Consider the following 8,873-nt stretch of genomic DNA (forward strand, 5'->3'; position numbering starts at 1 on the left):
TTACTTACAGCATGAACATAAAGATGTGGTGCACACACAGCATTCTCTCATCTTTCTTTAAAAATAACTTGGCTTATAAAAAGAAAATAACTAACTTGGTATGGAGGCAAATCTTTTTTTTTAAGTGGTTTCAATTCCTTGAGTTGATATCCAGGTGGAAAATAAAGAGCAATTGCTAATGCTTCTCAAAGGAAGCAGTGCTGCAGCTCAGCTCTGTGTGAGTGCCAGCCTGAGAAGTAGTTCTCACACATGCACTGGAGTGTGTGGTTGTGATGTCTTTATCCCCTGGCTCCTTCCTTTGAAAGCAAGGTCTCATTATGTTGGACAGGCTGGCTTTCAAAGGCCTGGGCTCAAAGTGTTGCTCTCAACTTCTTGAGACATCCCGCAGATGTGCACCACCACACTCCACTGGAGTCCTTACTTTTACAGGAATATTTAGGATTATTCCAGTTCCCAAGTATATTATCTCTCCCTTGGTGGACTGTCCACCTTGGTGCTCTAAGTGCCAAGCAGTAAGAGGAGGACTGAGTGATTCACTAGACAGACCCTGAGTAGCTGACCAGCTTGCAGCGGGATCAGATGCCCTCTATTTCCCTGCTATGCCCTGTTATAGCAGTGGTTCTCAACCTGTGGGTTGTGGCCCCCACAGGAGTCACATATCTGATATCATGCAAATTAAATGTCTACATTATGATTCATAACAGTAGCAAAATTATAGTTATGAAATAGCGACAAAATAATTTTATAGTTGGGGTCACCACAACATGAGGAACTATATTAAAGGGTTAGAAAGGTTGAGAAGCACTGGGTTACAGGGTCATGTCCTCAGTCTTGCCTCCTGTCTGTCCTGCCGTGAAGGATCAGATTCTCTTGAAAAGGTGAGGTTTAGTCGGATACACAGTTTCCTGTGAGTTTGAGAAGGTGGTATGCTCTAGCTTTCCCTGGGCAGAGTGAAGACATCCCACAGAGTTCTGTTATGCATATACTTCTTATGCAGTCCTGTTAGATTTTGCCTCCTCCATCTGACATGATGTGAAGTGGCTTAGTCATAGCTACTCTTATGTTTCTCATATTGCTCTTAAAAAGTGGTATCTTATTCAATAAATTTTAGCTCTTCTTTCCCATTTGCCAGGAATGATTCTCAGCATGGGAACACAATTTTGAAGACCACAAAGGCCTTTGGGCTCATGAAAGTAGCATTTCAGGCAGCATATAGCAGTGCACAAAGATAGGGCCATTTCAGATACAACTTGAATGCTGACGAATCTGTGAGTCTGAAATCTGAAACGTTTCATTGTTGACATTATAATTTAAGAGACTTGGATTTGGGGTTTCGGGATTAGTGAAGTTCAGCTGGTAAAGTCTGTGTAAATATTCCAAAATGAGACAAATTCTGAACTCTGCAGTGGAACTTTGGATTTGAAAATCAAGAAGTCTTTGCTCTGAGGATCTGGGGAACAGGGTTTTCCAGCAGAAGATGCTTCAGACAGAGCATGAGAAGCAAGTGTGCTGTTTCAGGAACGAACAGCCTGTGTGTGTGTACTTGTGTGCTGTTCATTCCTTGGAGCTCCCATTCACAGAGGCCCTACTTTTTGCTCCATTCTTGTTGCTCTAAGTGACATTATATCCTGAACATTGTTGTCGTTGCACTTGCTGGCAATATTTGCCTTTTTAGATCTGGGCTGTTTATACATGTCTATATTTGATTGATGTGTGGACCCTGTAGGTGTGTGACTTATCTAAGTGAAAAGAGGGGTGTAAATGGTCCCCTCTGATGTGAGAAAACATTAGAGCATTTATCCATGCTTACTTTATTTGCTGCTGCTGCTGCTGCTGCTGCTGCTGCTGCTGCTGCTACTACTACTACTACTACTACTACTACTAATCATAATAATAATAATAATAATAATAATAATAATAATAATAATAATAAAGCCTAGTCAGGGCTGGGGATTTCTCTCATTTTAGAGTACTTGGTTAGAATGCATTCAGTCTCCAAGGCTATATATGTCACTGGGGGTAGACATTGTTGTTTCAAAAGCTCCCACACTCCAGACACTGTGTCTTTCTTTCTGCCTGCTCTTAGCTACTGTGCCTGTCTGCCTTCTGGCATGATAATAATGGACTAACCCTCTGAAAGTATAAGCAAAACCCCAATTAAATGCTTTCTTTCACAAGAGTTCCTCTTCACAGCAATAGAATACACACACACACACACACACACACACACACCCCAGATGCACATGCCTGTATATAAGACACAGACATATACACATATAAACACATACAAACAAATGCATACACATACAAACACAGAGACACACACTGTCATGTACATACATAGATATACACATGCAAATGTGCATACATATGCAGAGACGCAGACACAAACTCATGCACACACATGCACCCATGCATGCACAAACATAGTAAAATGATTGTGATCTCTCTAAAAGTATGAGAAATTAATATTTTAAGAAGCTTGATTTAATTATTCTCAGTGCCAACATAACATCACTCTGTAACCTAAAAATATATGTAATTATATATGACAATTAATTATGGAGACATTGGTATTAGCACCTTTATATAACAGTTATATGGGAGGACCCTCAGTTTAGAAATGCGAGTGGAGAGAAGGAGGGGAATCTCTTCTCTAGGTAGATGACGCCACCCCCTCGGCTATGGCCTGGTGCAGTCTTACGGGAATGGGTGTTCTTCTGGCGACTTACTTGATAAAAATGACCCTTGTTTAGTTTCCACCTTACCCCATTAAGAAGTTATCATCACAATGAAGAATCTAGCTATCAGTCCAAGCATACAGCAGCTGGAGAATTTAAAATATTAAACCAGTGTTCAATGTTTCAAGAATTCTGAAAATGAGGATCATGATGCTTCCAGCTAGATAAAGGGAGTCTCATGTCAGTATGTAGTCATGGGTTGCTATGAAGAAGACACCAATGAAAACTGCAGAAATCCTTGGTGGAGGTAGGGTGAAAAGTGTCTTTCATCCGAACCAAGGTTCTATCTTATCTGCTGTTTGATTGTTTGTCTTCTGACATTGGGCTGGCATATGCTCAATAAGAAGTAAATTAATAAGTAGATAGTGACCACCACAAATGGAGCACTGCAGAGCACAGGAATGGTCGAATTCCATGAGGCTGGAGCATCTGGCAGGGTATGCCTCACAGCAAACTATGCAGCTTATCACAAGAACTGAGGCAGATTTCAGAGACAAGAGGATGGCTATTAATAATCCCGAGAGCAGGGGCATAAAGTACAGCTGACTTGAACAGATCGCGATGTGGTTAGCTTCTCACAGAATTAGTTTTTTTATCTGAGAACAGTTGAAAGAAAGTCCTCAAAGTTCATCTTGAGGAGTAGGGGCTGTGGACAATGTTGGACCCAGTTTGATACCTCTAGGAACAGACTGAAGTAAACTGATGGAGGGACCACAGGAGAGTTGCGTGGACTGTAGGAGGTGGGTAGGTGGGACTCCAGGATTGGGCTTGTATGTGCCTTCTGGAGAAGGGAGTATCAAGACTTCGAAGCAGAAAGGTCCATTGACCTAGAACTGGGGAGGGAGCAGGTTTGGGGCATATAAAGGGAAAGTGTAGACATTAAAGTTTGTATCCTCATCTTATGAACTCCCCAAAAGGAAGAGAGTGAATAACCTGCCCATTCTTCATGTTCTTCATCCTCTGCCCTCTGCCCTCTGTCTACCCACTCACCATTGGCCTGAACTGTACACTGAAAGCGATCGCTTTACCTCCTTACAGGTAAGTATGTCTTACAAAGCTGGTGCTGAGTGAGCCTCATAGCAGAACAAGTGGTTTGTCCAGGGAGAGAGGAGATTAGACGTTTCTTCGCTTTTAGGGAGCTCAAAGACCTTGAGCTACAAAGGCCTGCTTGGGAATATGAAATTGTAAACACGAGTGAAGATGACAAATAAGCGAGGATGGGGCCTGGAAACCCTCCCCCTATAGGAGCCTGAAAAGCTAGAGTCCTTCAGAGGAACGTCCTTTGTGTTTAGAATTGTAGCTGGTTTGTACAGTCTCATGTCCTATGGTAGCTGCTGTCCAGGATCTTCTCCATATCTCTTAAAGCATGGAGCGTTGATTCCAGATTAACATGTGGAAAGCGGGTTACCTATGGATAGTGCTTCTGTCCCATGAGGTGGACATGCATGGAAATAGCTCAGTGTTCCTGACAGCTGTTCTCTTGTCCAAAAGAAGAGTTTTATGTCCTTGCAAGCACGACCTTTAAAAATCAGCAGCCCCTGAGGTGTTTATGAGGACTGTGTGCTATGGCAGGCGCTACCTTCAGAGCAGGTAACTTGGCTCTGTGAGGCTTGCCAGCCTGGCCACCATTGCCCTCTTCTGGTAAAGGGCTAATGCTACAAATCCACTGAGTTTTTCAAGGAAGAAAATTGAACCTCGGTATTCACTTTGATTAACTGTGGTCTGCCACCTGGCATTAAACCCTATAATGAAATGAATGTTTGCCTTCGGTGCTGTAATATGTACACTGACCATATATCTGTGTGAGATTCTAACCTTATTTACGATTTTGGCCTGTGAGGACTACCTTAGATAGATATCCCTATCATTTTCCACATTTGTCTGCCTTCTCTTTGATGACATATTTCACCTGCTTTCTTCTCTGCTTATGAAAGCCTGTCTGTCTCCTTCATTAGCTCACACATGTGAGTTTGCACCATTGATAGTGGCAGCAATTGCAATGAATATGGCTCTAATCAATTTTAGTATCTAATATCTCTTAAACAGTAGGGCAGAGAATATTATAGTCCTGGAATAGACAATATTTAGTAGGGATATCTTACTATTTCTTGGTGACATACTAATGTGCTTTATAATTCAGAGATTACTTTTTGTTACATGGTAAAACTTGGACTACACTGAAGTAATTGACTCCATTGGAAAGGGCAGAGAGAGTATGGTATGTCAGTATTGTTGTGGAGTAACTAATCTATGAACAGGCCCTGCAGTTTACTCTTTTCTGACTAGTCTTTGGCGTCTTCCCTTCCTTCTCCGGTAGAGAAGTAGATATGCTTTCAGTGACTGAATGGACATTGCTGTATAGAGGAACCATGGAGAATATTTATAAGAGAAATGGTGTTTTATGAGTCATTTAGGTACTTCTTTAATGAAATCCTTCTTAAAATGTAGAATTTCAGTTATTCCATTAAATAGCTATTTGACACTTAAACCTGAAGGCTAGTACATAAAAGCTAGGCACCACGTATATCCATTTTATTAGAGTACAAAGGCATGTTTATCTTTCCAGCTAGATAGATTGGATGCCAACAGTTAAGATAATTGGTATTTTTTCTAATAATTTAGTAGCAAAAGTAAATGCATCTAATGCCATGATCTTTTGGGGAGTTTGATTATGATACGTGGAAGAATAGTCCATCTACTCCTAGCTAGAGAGTTCTATGCGTATTACCCAAAATAAAGGTGATCAGTGTTTCTTGAAGAGCAGTGGGATTGCCATCACTCTGATTTTCACAAAAGTAAAACTCCACATAGTCTATTTCTAAAGGATCTGCTATAACACCTATATTATTTCATAAATTGTATCCCCTTGTTCAGGACTCGTTCCTTCCCTCCTCTGTCCCTAACCGTGGGCAGTGTCGTGACAAATGCTTTGCGGGGAGGTTGCAGTCCATCAGTTGTGCAGATGCTGAATCGCAGGCTGCAGTTGTTTTTCCTAACATGTTCCATGGTGTCCCGATGAAAACCCTCAGTCATACCATCTGCCAAGGTACAGACTTGGAGGACCTTTTCTTTGTTCTTGGCATTGAGAGCAGGAGCAGCAGCCCTAGCTCTTGATCCACTGACTCTGGAACTTTTGCCCCCTTTTACTTCCTCCTCCTTTCCTCTGATCCTTAGAAGTTCTCCAGCACTGAGAAGTCAGCTGGCTCTAAGTGGGGGCTTCTGTGTGGGCACTGTTGACGAGATAATCCAAATGATCTTTTGTGGGGGGCTGGCCTGTGCCATGTCAGATGCTCAGCAGTATTCTGTTGTCTGCCCACTAGGTGCCAGTTGTGGCAGCCTAAATGTTTCCAGTCATGGAGTGTAGGAGGAAAACTATTTATTGGGGGGGGGTGGTGGTGGTAGTTAAATTTACCTCCATATTTAAAACCTAAATAAAGTTCTTCCTTTAGCTCTCCTATTGGAGATAATCTGCAGTCAGGCTTCATCAGTAGGTGCCAATGTATGATACACAAAGCCTGATGCTTCCTTAAGTTGAGGAGGTAAGGATGTCCTGTTAAGGGACAGTGCAGAATTAATCAGAAAGCACTTACCAAAAATAATTTAGCTGCTCCCCGCCACCACCAAAGAACAATATTTAGTCTTTCTGTTAGTTAAGTTAGAAATGCACTATAGAACTTGATTTCATGAAACTAATTCTCTCTCGCAGTGTTAAGGCAGAGGCAGCGAGGGAAGGATAGAAGCAGGATTACAGAAAGAGTGGGATGTGATCTAGAAAGAAGAGCAGGGGGTGATGCTGCATAGGGAATAGACCACGGAAGATCCTCCAAAGTTTTAGATGTTTTTGAAATCATAACCTGCAACTTAATTTCTAGAGGTCTCAGGTCAGGGTTTATCACTCATTGCCTACCCTGTTTGAAAGACAGTGATTTATCATTTCCCCCATGCCTCCAGTTGTCCTACTCAGTGAACCTGCAGAGAAGCCACGCAGTATTAGAGTCCATGTGGCAAAGCCAGGACAATATGCTAAGTGTAATTTCGTTTTTAAAAAACGAATAAAGGAAGGAAGGAAGGAAGGAAGGAAGGAAGGAAGGAAGGAAGGAAGGAAGGAAGGAAAGAAGGAAAGGCCGGGAAAAGCAGCCAATGAAACATCTCCAGCAATGCATCGTGGGTCGTGCAGATGATCCTAAATGTGTGTCCAAGGACAGGAACCACTGCCTTAGGTCCCTGGTTGTCAGAGTGTGGCCCCAGATACATCAAGGTTACCTGGTATCTTGTTAGAAATTCAAATTCCCAGTTCCCCCTTCCCCTCCAGGGCAAGCTTTGGCAATCTTCTGTGGATCTTACACACATTGAAGCTTGAGGAACACTATTTTTGGCCATGGTGATGTCAGTCAGGCCCTGAGAATCGTGAGCATCTTACAGCAGATTTTATAACCATTATTCCAAAGTCAGCGGTAGAGTCTTCAGAGTTCAGCGGCCTCAGGAGACTCTTCACTTACTGAGAGGAGGATGCCTGGGAGATGTAAGTTTCCACTGAGAACCTTTATAAAGTTTAATTGCTAATGCGTAGGTGGCAGCTGATACTGAGTTGTCCCTCCCACTCAGTTCAGCTAAGCTTTCAACCTCTCTCTCAATATTCTTAATTAATGATCTGCAGCTTCTGAAGCCATTTCATCAGGGGTCTCATGTCCCAGCATGTTTCCTCTGTGAGCATCTCTTGAAGAAGGTGTTATTTCCAGCAGTCAATTAGAAAAGGAAAGTGGAGGTGACTCTCAACAGGTCCTGTGACCACTTAACTATCTCTCTTTATTCTTCTTTGTAATTCTCTAAAAATGGGCCAGAGGAGGAAAACTTCATTTCTGACCAACAGCCTGGCCTTGTTTATCTAACACAGGCTTGTCCCATTTGGATTTCAGTTTCCTGCCTTAGGCAGGAATTGATTGAAAATTCCCTTTGAACTCTTGATCCCTTTGTGGAAAGTAGTTACAAGATTGTTTCTCTAGCTGGGAGAAGTTGAACACAGAGAGGGAACTCAGCCCTCAGCCCCGAACTTTAAAGGTCATTCCCACCAACACTGAGGAGATTAGACAGGAACTTCGGTCATTTTAAGAATCAGTCTTGAATTCTGTGTTCCTGTTTGATAAAGTAGGGCACAGGTGAAAGATGATGAGAGCTTAATCTTCTTAATCCTCTAATTCTAAGTAATAATTTTTATTGCTTATCTTCTGTTTACAAGGAAAATACCTTTAAAACTTTTATTGGATCTAACACCTTCGTTGGTAAATTTCATAGAAATTTCCCAGGTTAGTCCCTCTCATTCCCTCACAGACAGTGTCGAGGAGGGTTCTGGAATTCCCTGTGGGATGGGAATCCCCTTGTATCACTGAGCACTTCCTGTTTCAGGGTCCTGATGCTCTTTGTGGCTTCAGTCTCTCACTCAGATAATGTAACCAGGCTTTTAAAGCAAGGAGTCAATTTGGAAATGTAATGACACTGTCCATTATCTTGCCAATATCCATATGCATGTTTTGAAATTAGTGAATAATGCTAATTAACCAATTTCTTTTGTCCTTACTTCACATTCGACTCCAGATAGCATAGGTAAAGAACACCTCATTATCATTATCAGTTAAGTTACTGCTAAGAATGTTAACTCCTCTATATTTACAACAATTTAAATGAAGCAGTTCTGTTTGTTGACACTTTACTTTCTACATTATCATCTTGACAAGAGTAGGCATGATTGCTCCCCATTTAACAGATAAGGGGTTGAGAATCAAACAGTCTTGGGAACTTACATACATAAAAAACATGCTTTTGGAGGTAAAATTTCCCTTAGAAGATAGATACACACTCTCTGATTCTTGAGGTCATTGAACCCACATCTTTATGGACACACTTTAGAAACATAAAAGCCAGTAACCACCGGCACACTCCTGGATGATTGAAGGGTTGATATAAATGCAGCAAGGCAGTCATCCTTGTGTGATTTTATTCATGTATCACAGATAGAAACCCGTGTCCTACAGTTCTACCGTGGCGGTGTGCTGATTCACTCAGTCACCCACTGTTTGGGCTTTGGTTTCTGTAGAGTTTGATCTTCTGGCTCGGGCAGTGAGATCTCTTCCTTTG

At 41.9% G+C, this 8,873-nt stretch overlaps 1 protein-coding gene across 10 annotated transcripts in view; it reads left to right on the forward strand.

Annotated features, from left to right (window-relative positions):
* The window catches only part of Slx4ip (SLX4 interacting protein), a 176,571-nt gene that overhangs the window by 96,078 nt on the left and 71,620 nt on the right, over positions 1–8,873 (forward strand). The gene's annotated exons all lie outside the window — the stretch shown is intronic.

This window comes from Rattus norvegicus, chromosome 3 (genome assembly GCF_036323735.1).
Source record: "Rattus norvegicus strain BN/NHsdMcwi chromosome 3, GRCr8, whole genome shotgun sequence".
NCBI classification, from domain to species: Eukaryota; Metazoa; Chordata; class Mammalia; order Rodentia; family Muridae; genus Rattus; species Rattus norvegicus.